General features: G+C 39.5%; 1 long non-coding RNA gene across 1 annotated transcript in view; it reads right to left on the bottom strand.

The window, feature by feature from the left end:
• Positions 1–2,878: 2,878 nt before the first annotated feature.
• The window catches only part of LOC135105553 (uncharacterized), a 164,542-nt gene continuing 152,249 nt past the window's right edge, over positions 2,879–15,171 (bottom strand). The window contains exon 5 of the long non-coding RNA XR_010270904.1: positions 2,879–3,348. This is a non-coding gene — a long non-coding RNA (uncharacterized LOC135105553). The remainder of the gene's footprint in view (positions 3,349–15,171) is intronic.

Genomic DNA, 15,171 nt, shown 5'->3' with positions numbered 1-15,171 from the left:
TATGTTATTTTAAAATTAAGCAATAGATATAAGCAGAGAGAGAGAGAGAGAGAGAGAGAGAGAGAGAGAGAGAGAGAGAGAGAGAGAGAGAGAGAGAGAGAGAGAGAGAGAGAGAGAGAGAGAGAGAGAGAGAGAGAGAGAGAGAGACAACTGAACAGAAGTAAATAGAATACACTGATACATATTGGACAGACAAAGAACAGACAAGGGCGGCAAACATATATTAACATCATCAATCAGAGACACAAAGCTACTAATTACCTCACGTGGGAGATTGATGTCCAAAGGCAATGTGTGGAAAGATAAGAAGAGGAAGAAATTAGGGAAAAAATAGAATGAGAGAAAAATAGCAAGAGATACAGAAGGAAAGAAATGAAAAGAAGTAAAGAATCTTTTTTTTTTAATGTTAGAAGAGATACGTGAATATGAAGGATAAAAAAAAGAGAAAAAGTGAAAGAACGGAGGGAAAAACGAGGAAATGAAGTACAGATTGAATGAAATAGAGTGAGATAAAAAAATATGCTTAGAAAGAAAGAAAAGAACGAACAAAATACACTAGAAATAAAAAAAAAGGTAATGATACTGAAAGAAAGAAAAAAAAAGAAATAAGACACAAAATAAATAATATAAAATGAGGTAAGTAATATTCATGAACCAGAAAAAAAAATACAAAAAAGAATGAAAAAAAAAGAAGTTAGAAGAATTAAAGATTTGAAAATGAGACACAGAAAGAATGGAATGAAATGAGGTACACAAAATTTTACGCTGGCAAGATTTATGTAAACAGTTCTTTGTATTCAAGCTCAGAATTGTGACATAATGTTGTAATTATTACCGTTATTTGAGGTAAGGCGGTGTGGCAAATATCCTAATTGTTAATGATAATATTGTTTCTTCTATTACTACTATTATTATTATTATTATTATTATTATTATTATTATTATTATTATTATTATTATTGTTATTATATTGTTTTTATCGTCCCTTTTTACTTCACATTTCTTTTCCTTCTCTATATTTATATTTCTCCGTCTACACACACAGTCTCTCTCTCTCTCTCTCTCTCTCTCTCTCTCTCTCTCTCTCTCTCTCTCTCTCTCTCTCTCCTTTTGCACTGAAAATCTGAAAACCAACTTACTATCACGTTACTGATGTCTAATTTTTCACTTCTTTTCTCCTTTTCTTCTTATTACCTCCTTGTATTATTGTAGAAGCAGTAGCAGCAGCAGCAGCAGTAGTAGTAGTAGTAGTAGTAGTAGTAGTAGTAGTAGTAGTAGTAGTAGTAGTAGTAGCGGTAGTAGTAGTAAAAGCAGTGGTAAGAGTTGAGTGGTGTTGGTGGTGTGGTGGAAAACGAGTGTGTTGTTTGTCCAGGACTCTTGGGTGTTAGAGGCAGTGTAGCGAACTGGGTTTTTGGAGCGGTGAGTTGTGTGGTAAAAAGTTGGCTGAGAGAGCTGCTTGTGGAGGAGGAGGAGGAGGAGGAGGAGGAGGAAGAGGAGGAGTGGGCGATGTTGGGGACGGCGGTCGTGGTTGAGGCAGGCAAGGAAACAAGGAACACAGGGATGCAGAAAAAAAAGGAGAAAAAAAAATGAGAGAAAGTCTGGAAGAGGTGGGAGAGGACAGCAAAAGGGGGGCAAAAGTGTAAGTGTGTGTGTGTGTGTGTGTGTGTGTGTGTGTGTGTGTGTGTGTGTGTGTGTGTGTGTGTAAGTGGATGCAAAACAAAGAACAACAAGAATACCAGTGAAGGTAATAAAAAAAAAGAAAAAAACACGGAGAACAAACAGCGTCGAGAAATGAAGGTAATGATGTGAGGACAAATAAGAAAAATGCAAATAAAAGCGAGGAACGAGGTTAATGATGTGGAAAACAGATGCATACGTGGGAGAAGGAATCAATTGGCTGCTGATATGAAGGACGAAAATACCATAATTTACAGAGGCGTTAATAAAAATCTCTCCAGCATAAAAACACTGATCGTCACCTTGAGAACACCAGTATGTGAGTCAATGATGTAGAAAAGAGAAATGACAAAACTATGCCTCGGTGGAGAGAATATAAAAGACACAAAGGCTCAGAGAAAAAAAAAGGGGAGGGCGTTGGGTGTGTGGTGATATAATATGACGTATTTAAATGAATTATAGGGTTTTGAGAGTAGGAACTCAGTGGATCTCTTTTTTTTTTACCTCTTTTTGTTGCCATTGGCCAGTTTCCCTTCTACATAATAAAAAAAAAGAAATACAAATCATTAGTGATAAGTTAGGCAAAATGAAATGTAAAATCGAATTAGGCAAAAATTGGTTCACAAACAGTATTGTAGAGGACTCGAACAAGCTCAACAAGACCGCGGTAAGTGTCCAGTCATTAAATTTTCCGTGAGGACGCGGGATAAACATAATGATGATGGCAGATGGCAAGTTTCAAGTGCTCATAAGAGGTCTTGCCAACTTGTCACTTGCAGTCTCCTTATTTTTCTTATATTCTTATATAATACGATTTAACTGCAAAGCCCTTCTGAAATAGTTCAAGGGGAGCTGGTAAAGCCGTCTACCACGCCACACTGGCGTAGGGTGTCTTGTTGGGGTTGTGTTGCAAAGTGAACTGGGGCTAAAGCATGAAGCGAGACAAACCCACATTTTGTCCACAGAGCTGGATATTTGAACCTGGGGCCCTTTCTCTCTCTCTCTCTCTCTCTCTCTCTCTCTCTCTCTCTCTCTCTCTCTCTCTCTCTCTCTCTCTCTCTCTCTCTTTACCCAGTCTGTTTATCACTACATAAAAAAAAAAAAAACTGGGTTTTAGAAGTTTGCATGAAATCACTAGACTTTCTCTTCACTAATCAGTCTCTTTGAAAAATCACAGACTCGGGGAATAGAGATCCTTTATTCGCTTTTTTTTTTTTTTTCCAGCAAAAGGTTGAGCCGGAAGCGTTGAACCTTTCCATCGTAAGCGGTTATCGGAAATAGTTAGCGGCGATTCATAATACTTCATGGCAAAATATCTGCCAATATTATTGCGGATAAATATTTCTGTATCAAACGCATTTGCACATAGTGGTCATAGCATGCGGCAAAATACTCGTAAAGTTTCGCGTATCGTCAATAGATTAATAACTTTCAAACTACATACACACTAAAGAAAGATGACGTTTTGTTGTTCCCCTCCTGGACTCACATGTTTGGCTGATGTGTTTGTCGTGCTGGTACAGGAACGACCACTTGTGTTCTTTATGCCGCCGGGGTGCGCTGGACGTGGCGGAACGACTAGACAGGATATTATGAATTATAGCCTCAGGATAATCTTCTTCCTTTGTGTTTCTCGTGGTAGGTTCGTGTCCTCAGTCACCCACACGCGGCCTGACAAGGAAATGTTCATCAGCAGCTTGGAATCAGGCGCGAGAAAGAGAACAATAGTGGATGATTCGCGGCGCGTGTGACTCAACATTTATTGACGGAAAAAATGGCTGACTTAAGGCGTCTGCATCCTTGTCTGGCGCCTTCGACCGGCTGTGTGTCTCCCTCAGGCCAGGTGCAGGGGAGGCCGAGGGGTGGACGGGGTGAAGGACAGTGGTGTGTTGTTGCTCTGAGAATGTTTTAGTCGTTTTATATCAGACCTGGAAATGATCAATCTTTCACAACCTTCATCGTGTTGTGTGGCGCGTTTCAGCCTTGCCATGTGTGTCCTTGTTAGGCTTCTTAATATTCGGGCAAAACATTTACTGTGGGAGTACTGAAAGAACCAAGTGACTCAAACTAGATTATAGAAATTACAGTGAAAAATATACTGAAAATCATACAGAGGAAACGTTACGAACAAGGCCAAAAATAAAGATTGTAAAGAATGTGTATAGCGCACTGTAGCAAGGCGTCCTGTTCATCCCCTGCTTCAGAATACACGTGGGCATATTTCACACACAGGGGCTGCTTATTATGAGTATTGGTGTCAGCGTGGAGGGGGAGCTGTGAGGCGAGACCCGCGCACACCACCTGGTTCCGAGCCTCATCCTGCAAAGGGCGGCGCGCGACTCTGAGCTGAGCGGCGACACTAATGGACAGGTGAGATAATGTGCGGAGGAACGAGGCGGGTATGCAAATTAGTGGGCAGGTGAGGTAAAGGACAGAGCCGGTGATGAGTACGGTGAGTGATGAGACGGCGTGGTCGATGCGCAGGTAAAAATACAATACAGGTGCTTCACTCAACGTGTTGATATAATGGACAGGTGTTGCAATGTTTGAATTAATTAGTAATCACGCACAGTAACACAGGTAGCGATAGTACATGAATAGAATTACCATCAGTGTGAAGTGATCGCGTTATTGGTTCACTGGCCGACAAAGCCTTCCCTTGCCTTATTGTAGTACGCGATCCCTCTCACCTAAATCTGATCTCGTCTCTACACCCCGTTTTCTGTTGGCGGTGACTCGTTTTTTTTTTCTCCATCGCTTGGTTGGTATTTTATCACTGACAGTTTACTTGTCGCTTTTACGTATATATATATATATATATATATATATATATATATATATATATATATATATATATATATATATATATATATATATATATATATATATATATATATATATATATATATTTTTTTTTTAACCTTTTAATTTTGTGTTAGTGGTGATGAAATAAAAAAGAAATACTTCTTGTGATTTTTTCCACCCCGATTCTTTTATCTTTCTCATTTCACCAATCATCTCCCTCTAGTATTGGTAATAGCTCATAATATTCTTACAAACATCCCTATTCATATCTGCAGACACGAAGCTTTCTCTCCCTCCACACACACACTGTTCAAGACGTGTCCAAACCTACGCTCCATCCACACTCTGTAAGTAACCTCCTTTTTACAGAAACACCACACACTGACCACATTATTACGTCATTCTTCCTGGAGATTCTACTTAGCGCTACATTCTAGAGCTTTAAAACACTTCACACTTCTCACATCCACGAGTTAATACTGGTGAATGCATGAAATATTTATAACCTTCATTAGCGCATTCGTTGTGGCGTAAAGGCTGCACGGTAAATGTTCAGAATTACACCTTCCTCTTTCTGGCAGACAAAGTTTTATGTTCTGTTAAGTAAGATTATGCTCGTATACTTTATTGTTTAGATGCGTCATTACATTCGCTTTTTTCTTTCTCTCTCTCTTCTTTAAAGGTAACGTAATTGAAGCAACTGCCTTGTACAATCTCGCAACGGATTTTAGATTTCGTAAATTTAATGAGTGCTTTAGTGACTTTTGCAACGGTAACGACGTACATGCCAATATAGATTATGCTGTTGCTAGACTGAGAGAGAGAGAGAGAGAGAGAGAGAGAGAGAGAGAGAGAGAGAGAGAGAGAGAGAGAGAGAGAGAGAGAGAGAGAGAGAGAGAGAGAGAGAGAGAGAGAGAGAGAGAGAGAGAGAGAGAGAGAGAGAGAGAGAGAGGATAACACATTTTTTCACCAATATGACGAACACAATTAAAGCAAATAATCAATACCCAGCTATCATTCCACGACCAACAGCCAAACTTAGACTAACTTTACCAAATCCAACCTAACATGGACTACGATTCCACAACCAACCTCACCCAGCCTAACCTAACTTAATCTGACTTATCAGACCAACAATACTTAACCTAACCTAAGGAAACGTTAACAACACCTGGCGAAGCGAGGGTGCGGGCAGGCAGGGTGCAGACCGCCACACACCTGTCCTGTCCATCCCTGCGTGGCTTGGTCGATAAACTCACGCACCTTAGGGAGCGTAAGGAAGATAAACTACAGGAGCTCGGATGTCACACACGCCCTTGTGTCCCCGCGGTAAGGGATTCTCCACGTCGCAAACTTAGAGGCTCAGGAGACGAAGTTACGTACAGGGGCAGCGTGTGTCTTGGCTACGTCCACGACTTTACCTGTGAGTGTGTATACCTGTGACTCGATCCGTAAGACTTTCACAGCCCATCTACTTTAATATCTTTCTGTTAAGTGAGATCATACCGAAGTGTTACATACGTTATTACATTCACATTGGTTTTTGTAACTTAACTGTCATGTACAATCTCGTAATGTCTTTACTTGTAGACTCTACACCCATAAGACTTTCACTGTCCATCTACTTTAATATCTTTAAGTTTACTTCACCTAAGTGTCGCTTGGATATTCAGTGTTGGTTTAATATTTGATTTTTTGCTAGCCTTTTTTTTTGGCTTTTCTATGTAAACTAACTACCTGTAAGACTTTCATTTCCTGCCTTATTTATTATATTACTCTAGATTTCTTCCTAAAAAACCACATCACCTCGGAATCCGGTGTTAATGTAGTGCTTTCATTTCCAGCTTTTCTATTTTAAATAACTAGCTGTGAGATTTTTCATTGTCTATCTTGCTTGACATCTCAGATAATTCACCTCCCAACACTGTCACTTGATGTTACATGTTCTTTACTCTATTGCTATATTTTTCCAACATGTCTCTTTCTCTGACGTAGATTCACAAGCTGTCCGCGATATATGCCGTGGACAATATCACTTTAATGCAGACTGTCTCTAACCTGGAGCACTGCCCTTGAGCTTTTCCATTTCACGGGTAGCCTTATCGGAAGCACAACGTAGAAATTGTATATATAGGTGGGGGCAGGTATAATACGAGTAACGAGCTGCGTAACACTGGGCAGGAGCAGATGCACAAAAGATTAAACATTGCGAGGTTTTTAAGGGAATTAAGTACTTTTAACTTGAAAGATACGGAGTAGCGGAAATGGAGCAGACAGGGGTATTAATGGCAAGGAGCACCGCAGGACAGGTGAGTGGGGAGATGAGCAGGTGTGTATTTTATTCATCACACTTCAGGACAAACAAGACAGGTAGCGTGCATAATTTAAATTGAATGATTACAACAACGCTCTGACGTACAAACAAACAGGAATTACTGGCAAGACACAAACACGGGTGAGAAAAAGGAAGAATAAAGTAAACATGGAATAGAAATAAATGAACGGACACACCGACGTGAACACGGCCACGCACACGGACACACGCACAAGACAAGACAGACGCATGAATAAGCAATTACTATAAGTACGGATACGAAGAAAAAAAAAAAAAAAGACACGAAACGAGAGGGTACAGCAATGGCGAGGTGCACGTCAAGCGAGAGAGAGAGAGAGAGAGAGAGAGAGAGAGAGAGAGAGAGAGAGAGAGAGAGAGAGAGAGAGAGAGAGAGAGAGAGAGAGAGAGAGAGAGAGAGAGAGAGAGAGAGAGAGAGAGAGAGAGAGAGAGAGAGAGAGAGAGAGCGTCTTGGGGGACGAACAGAACAGAGATGCAGATTACGTAATGGTGATAATGATGATGATAATGATGATGATGACGGTGGTGGTGGTGGTGGTGGTGGTGGTGGTGGTTGGGGTACAAAGGAACACAAAGAAACAAAGGAGGAGCAAGCAGCAGCAGCAGCAGACCTATTGGCTTACAAGAAATTGTTTGCGATTAATTATACTATTTGATCTAAAATAAGCGTAGGATTATACTGAAATGGAATAATGAACGAGGAGGAGGAAAAGGAGGAGGAGGAGGAAGAGAAGGAGGAGGAGATAAGAACATAACGATATGAGGGAAGCTGCAAGAAGCCAGCACGTCCACACGTAGCAATTCCTAAGAAGAAGAAGAAGAAGAAGAAGAAGAAGAAGAAGAAGAAGAAGAAGAAGAAGTAGCAGTATTAGCAGCAGTAGTAGTAGTAGTAGAAGTAGTTATACCATCCCTGTATTGGTCCACCATGCTTAAAAAAAATAAAAAAAACAAATGATGATGATGATGATAATAATAATAATAATAATAATAATAATAATAATAATAATAATAATAATAATAATAACAATAATAATAATAATAATAATAATGATAGAAACTTCTTACATTTTACAGAAAGCCACGTACACACCTGTTACCCCCCATCCCTTTCCAATACACCTGTCTTCCCCCACACACACTCAGCTGTCTTCCTTCCTCCCCACATACGTGTCTCTTCACTCACACCTGTCTCCCTTTTCTATCCAACACGAACCTGTCCTCGTCCCTCCCTTCCTCTCCCACATACACCTGTCTTCCTCCCCCCACCCCGTCCCCGCACACCTGGCAGGCACCGTGATACCCTTGACCTAACAGCCGGAAAACCCTCTCTTGGTTACATGTCACATTTTTAAAGTTGAAGAAGAAAATCCATAAAGCGGATCCCAAGTGTTCCTTTGATTAGACGACTCTCTTCCTGGTCCTAAGTACGAGTGGGAGGCAGGTGCTCTCTCTCTCTCTCTCTCTCTCTCTCTCTCTCTCTCTCTCTCTCTCTCTCTCTCTCTCTCTCTCTCTCTCTCTCTCTCTCTCTCTCTCTCGTCATTACATTCTTGTTTTTATTTCTTCATTATTTATTCTTTCTCTCATCATCTTTCTTCGGTTTCTCCCACTCTCTCTCTATTCTCGTCATCGCCATCCTTTCTTCCTCATTATCTTCTATTCTTTCTCTAGTTCTTCCTCCTCTTTTTTTTTTTTTTTTCAGCGATGTAAGATAGAGGGGAGAAGGCAAAGTTTTTAAAATAGCGCTCTAGTCTGCCACCCAGGTTCCCTTCCATTAATCTCTGTGCTGTTTGTTTTTTCACCCAGCAGGAGTCAAGGTTATCCAGGTTAATTGTGAACTGATGGAGTGCGAGGCAGATTGAGAGGCAGAGATGCACAAGGCCACGATACACACGGTGCAATAAATAAGGAATATAATAAGGCGCTGGGTGAACGATACTGTCTGATGAAAGGGTGTATGTGTGTACGGAAATGCTGCTGGTGACTGATGATGATGATGATGATGATGATGATGATGATGATGATAATACTGCGTTGGTGATAATGATGATGATGATGATAATAATAATAATAATAATAACAATAATAATAATAATAATAATAATAATAATAATAATAATAATAATAATAATAATAATAGAAAACAAAACAGAACAGAACGACAAGCTTAATCAGATACAAGCACATTATTGCTCTATTTCCATTGATAATCCTGCAGTGACTGATAAAAAGAAATAAAAAAAAGGAAAAAAACATATCTAAATCTATATCTATCTCTCTCTGTCTATCTATCTGCATAACAAGAAGAGAATAAATAAGGAGACTTCAAAGGGCCAGATGACAAAGGCAGCTCATGAACGCGTCTTAAAACTCACCACCTGCCGCATGACTGCATTTACCCACCCTCCTCCCGAAGCAACCTAACGTCTGGGCACTCACCAGGATCATGCCAAGACTGTGCCACTCACCTACAATTATAGTTGTTAACCAATTTTTGCCTATCTTATTTTAGGATTTGACTTTGTCCAATTCATAGCCACTGGTATGTGTTTTTAACTTGTTCCTTCACCAGAAGAGACTGACTTGTATCTCGTTTCTTGAATCCTATAACCTATTTAAGCCTTTTAATGTGATATGCAACACCTCACAGCACTAGAAGCAATGATATCTTAATAAACATCGGCAAAAAAAGAAAAATAAAGGAATAGATTTAACAATTTTTTAGCTAGTATAATGCTCCGAGATGACTGCGAAGTAAGAAGAAAGATCTCAGAATGGTTAAGAGTTAGGAAAGACCACACCAAATTGCAGGGAAAGTTTTAAATACTTCAATTATATCACCATGCACCCTACGTCTTTCCCTCTTTTTTTTTTTTTTTCCTGTGTTTGTGTCATTTTAATATATCTTTACCGAGGTGTTCCTATACGACCTTGACTCACATCAGCGTCATCAAGGTGACGATCTGTGTTTTTAAGCTTTAAAATGCTGGAGGGATTTTTACTAAGGCCGCTGTAAATGTTTGTATTTTCGTCCTACATATCAGAGGTCAATTGATTCCTTCTCCCTTGCATGCACCTGCTTTGCATCCCATTACCTCGTTCATGATTTTTTTTTTTTTGTGTGTGTATCTTTACATCATTACCCTCATTTTTTGACACGGTTTGTCATGTCTTTTTATTTTTTTCTTTGTATGTCCTTCAACGATATTTCCGTTCTTATTCCTCACGTCCACACGCACCCACACACTCACACACGCACGCACACACATAAAACATGCAGGTACACTCACTACGTATCCCCTACCCACATCCCCTCCCCCACAATACACGTAAAAAGATAAACAAAGAGATAAGCAATGAGATCCATAGGTGACAAGTGGCCTAATTTACCCCTGTGTCTGCTCGCCGACCCTTTATCAGCACTCTATCTGCCAGCACCTTGCCATAGCGCTGAGGAGTCACGCACGGGAGGGAGTGTCACGCCTCCTAGGTGCGCAAACAGGAGGGAAGAGGAAACTAGTTCTGACTCATAGGAAGGAGGGGAAGGGCGGGTTAGTAGGGATGAGTGAAGGGTGGGAGGAGTGTAATGGGTGATATAGGGGAAAGGAAGATACGAATAGGAGGGAATGGTCGATGAAGTAATGTGTGGGGAGGAGGAGGAGGAGGAGGAGGAAGAGAAGGACAGGGTGGTGGGAGTGATGAGTGAAGAGTGAGGAGTGTAAAGGATGATATGGAGGGAAGGAAAATATAAATACGAGGGGATGGTCGATGAAAAAGAAGTAATGTGTGGGAAGGAGGAGGAGAAGGACGAGGAGGAGGAAGAAGAGAGGCAGGAGGAATAAGAAAGTTGAGGTACAAAATGGTAAAATTCAAAAAGGAAGAGAAGGAAAGGGAGAACTGAAGAAAAGAAAAAAAAAAAGAAAGATGAAGAAGGGGAGGAAGAGGAGGAGAAGTATAAAGAAGAAGGAAAGGGGCAAGTTTAAGAATAGAAAAAAATCAAGAAGAAGAAAAGGAGTGAGAATTAGAATAAAGACAGAAGAGGAGGTGAAGCGGAGAGGTAAATGAAGAGGAGAAAGTCAAGAATGTGAAGTTCAGGAAGAAAAAAGAAAAAAAAAAGAAAAACAGAAGAAGAAACCGGAGCAAGAGGAGAGGAAGAATAAAACAACGCAAGAAAAGAGAAAAAAAGAAGAAAGAAGGAAGGAAAGAAGGAGTATCACAAAGATGAATGAATAAAAGCAAAGTTAAGAATGTAAGAATTTAGGAGGGTATATAAAGAGAAAACCGAGAGAAGAGGAGCGAAAGAATAAGAAAAGAAAGCAGAAGAGGGAAAAAGAAAAAAAAGAAGAAAGAGGAGAGAGAGGAAGAGGAGGAGAAGGAAGGGCAAAGTCAAGGGCGCAAAAATTCACAAGGAAAAATATAAAGAGGAAACCGGAAGAGGAGTAAAGAAGCTAAGAACCGGAAGGAGGAGGAGAGGGAAGAAGAAGAGGAGGAGGAAGAGGAGGAGGAGAAAGAAGACAATGAATAAGAGAGGAGGAAGGTGCCAACTATCCTTTCCTCGTTTCTTCTTCTTGCTTATGAGGAAAAATTATGATAAAGGCGGCACGCGGGATGAAAAACAAGAGTCTCCCCTCGCCAGCTCTCATCTCCATGTCGGGGTCACATTATCAAGTTTTCCTCCCACTATTTATGAATATATACAGACACTTTTTCCCTCAAAGGTCTGTCTCGTAGGGCGTTTAGTGTCTTGCCATTCTCTCTCTCTCTCTCTCTCTCTCTCTCTCTCTCTCTCTCTCTCTCTCTCTCTCTCTCTCTCTCTCTCTCTCTCTCTCTGCTATTTCTGTCATTCCTTTCTTCCCTGCCCGTTCAATGTTTTCTTGTTTTCTTCCCTTCCTTCCCTCCTTTTCTTCCTTCTTCATTTTCGAAGTAAATAATTTCTTGTAATACGCCATTTTTAAATTAGACATATAAATTTTTCTTCTATATATATATAATAAAATCTTCCCCATCCCCATTCCTTCTCCCCCCTCTCTCTCTCTCTCTCTCTCTCTCTCTCTCTCTCTCTCTCTCTCTCTCCCAGTAATTCGTAATCACCCGAAGCGTGAACAGAGATACAAAGGACCGCAGGGATCGAACCTGGAATCTCTTGTATCTACCTGAGCTCAAGCCACTCCACGTCGCCTCCCTAGGAAAGATAACGATGATGGCGCTGGTGAAAATAGAGGAGGAGGAGGAGGAGGAGGAGGAGGAGGAGGAGGAGGAGGAGGAGGAGGATAATGTTATAAAGAGGAGGCTTTCATCACACACCCACTCACGTCAAACAACAATGAGTGACAAAATATAAAGAGAAAAATCAGCAAGAGATCTGATAGCAAAACTGAAGCAGAGAGAGAGAGAGAGAGAGAGAGAGAGAGAGAGAGAGAGAGAGAGAGAGAGAGAGAGAGAGAGAGAGAGAGAGTATACATACCATTTCGCATCAGGCACATAATAATGATATATGTCCGTGCCGGGATTAAAACCACATCCTTTCCTCTCTCTTTTGCATATGAAACCTCTTCCCGGGACTCACAAGGAATAGAAACTCGTAGATATAATGGAGCAGAGGAGAGGGAGGAAGAGGAGAGGATAAAGGAAGGAATAGACAAGTGAGGAGAGGGAAGGAAGTACAGGAAGAGATTGAGAGGAGATGAGGTGAGAGAAAATGGATAAGATAGCTGAAGGAAAGATGAGAGAGAGAGAGAGAGAGAGAGAGAGAGAGAGAGAGAGAGAGAGAGAGAGAGAGAGAGAGAGAGAGAGAGAGAGAGAGAGAGAGATATGCAATAAAGGAAAGGAAAATGTTTGAATAAAGAAAATATAGCGATATAAAAAAAGTTTCTGGACTTGAGAAAAATTGCAGATAAATAACAAATATATTCAGATCTCTCTCACACACACACACGAACGCACACACACACACAAAAAAAAAAAAAAACAGAAGCTCAAGAATGAGGTCACGTAAAAAATAAAGAAAAGGAACTAGGAAGGAAGAAGATAAGAAGAAAACAGGTCAATACGAAAGGAAGGACAGGCATAGGACGAAGGAGAAACACTGACGGAAGAAAGCAAGAAATAAAGGCAAAAGATAAACGTAAAATATTGGTAGTTAGAATTTTTTTTAATCTGAAAGAAAGAGATTGGTGGGATATGCGACGGGGGGAAAAAAGAGAATATGTGACGAGAGATAAAATAAAAGAAAAATAAAAGAGAAGAAAACGGAAGAAAATAACTGTGAATGCTCAGCTAGAAAGAAAAATTGGAATATGCATAAAAGAGAGAGAAAAAAAAAGTGTGTAGTTATGTATATCTGGAAGAAAATTAGATCAGGAAGACAATATGAAGTCTAGGGAGGAAAAAAATATAGGATAAATTAGCACTGTATGGTTGCGAAAGTGGAAAAAAAAAAAAAATATGCAAGGAAAATATTTCTTGCTGCTTGTGTATGTGAAGGGAAATTGGAGGTGGAAGAAGATATGAAGCTTTGCAGAAGAAAAAAAATGCAGTAAAATAAAACTGTATGGTTGCCAAAATGGACGGATGAAGAAGAAAAATATGCAAAGGAAAAAAAAAAAAAGATTGTATCGCTGTATATCTGAAGGGAATTCGGAGGTGGAGGGAGAAATGGAGTATGCGGGAAGGAAATAGGAAAGAAAGTGAAATATTGGAGAGCAGCACGGGAAGTCTTGCTTGAGGGCTTAAGAAAGACAAAAAAAAAATAAATAAATAAAATAAAAAAAATAAATAAAAAAAATAATAAAATAAAAAATAAACAAACAAACAAAAACAAAAATAAAGATAAATAAATAAATAAAAAAAAACAAAAAAAAAAAAACGATGAGGCAAAAGATTTCAAACTGGCGATCAATTCTTTAATATTTTTACGAAACATTTTTACAGAATATCTTCACCGGGACGCCACACTGCCGGCTTTTTTAACCCCCATTTCCGCGAATCAATGCACGACAGGATGAAAAGAAACATACAAAACATGGTGAATAAAAATACATGAAATAGCTGATAGAATGACGAAGGAAAGACGATAGGGAAGAATGCAAAGTAAAAAGGAACTACCTATGAAAATATGATGACTAGATATGTAACACGAGGGACAAGGAAGACAAAATAGAAAAAAAAAAAAGGATGAGGGGAAGAGGAGTATTAGAGGAAAAGAGGAATAAATAAGACAGTTAAGGAAAATAAAAAGAATAACGAAGTATTAAAAAAACAAAAATAGACGAAGAGGAAGAAGAAAAGAGAAAAATAACACAGTAAAGGAAAATGAATAAAATATGTAGAAAATATGTAGAATAATGTGGATAAGAGAGGAGGAGGAGAAAAGAACGAGACAAAAAAAGTAAAAAAACCAACAAACGAAGAGGAGTATAAGACGAAACGATAAATATATAACAAAGTGACAGAAGAATAAACAAAATGACATGTAGAAAACGTGAAAAAAGTATGTGGAGGAGGAAAAAGAGGTGGAGGAGAAAGAATAACGAAACGAGACAGAGAGAGAGTGAGAGAGAGAAAAAAAAAACACATAAACGATGATGAGTCAGAATAAATATAATGACAGAAAATAATGAATCTGGAAGCAAAGGAGGAACTGCAGGAGGAGAAAGAGGAGGAGGAGGAGAAGGAAGAGGAGGAGGATAAGGAGAAAGAGAATGAGGAGGAGGAGGAGGAGGAGGAGTTGGAAAAGCATAAAATAGAGAAAAATACAAATACGATGCGAATGTAACATGTAGAATAATGACAATAAAGGGAGAGTGGGACGAGGAATGAACAAAACAGTGAATACAGAATTTGATTAGAAAAGATTCCACGACTCGAATTGTTGTTAAATCATTTCACGCTTGTATTTATTCATACCTATATTCATTTCTCTAGTTACATTATGTATTTATATATTTATTTTATATTTTACTTTGTGCTTGCATTTGTCTGACTCTTGTAAGCGTGTGTGTGTGTGTGTGTGTGTGTGTGTGTGTGTGTGTGTACGTTCACAGGTATGTGTAAGTATTCATATTTATGTATGTTTACTTAGGCGTTTATATGTATGTATGTATGTATGTATGTATGTATGTATGTATTTCTCTCTCTCTCTCTCTCTCTCTCTCTCTCTCTCTCTCTCTCTCTGTGTGTGTGTGTGTGTGTGTGTGTGTGTGTGTGTGTGTGTGTGTGTGTGTGTGTGTGTGTGTGTGTCTTTCGCTGCATAAAAACAAACTTACTTATTCCTTCCCTTCCACACTTCACAACTTATTCGTCCGCCCACCTCTCTCTCTCTCTCTCTCTCTCTCTCTCTC

The sequence above is a fragment of the Scylla paramamosain genome, chromosome 12 (assembly GCF_035594125.1).
Source record: "Scylla paramamosain isolate STU-SP2022 chromosome 12, ASM3559412v1, whole genome shotgun sequence".
Lineage (NCBI taxonomy): Eukaryota > Metazoa > Arthropoda > Malacostraca > Decapoda > Portunidae > Scylla > Scylla paramamosain.
Note: the sequence above shows the minus strand (reverse complement) of the source record. Positions and strands in the feature narration are given on the sequence as shown.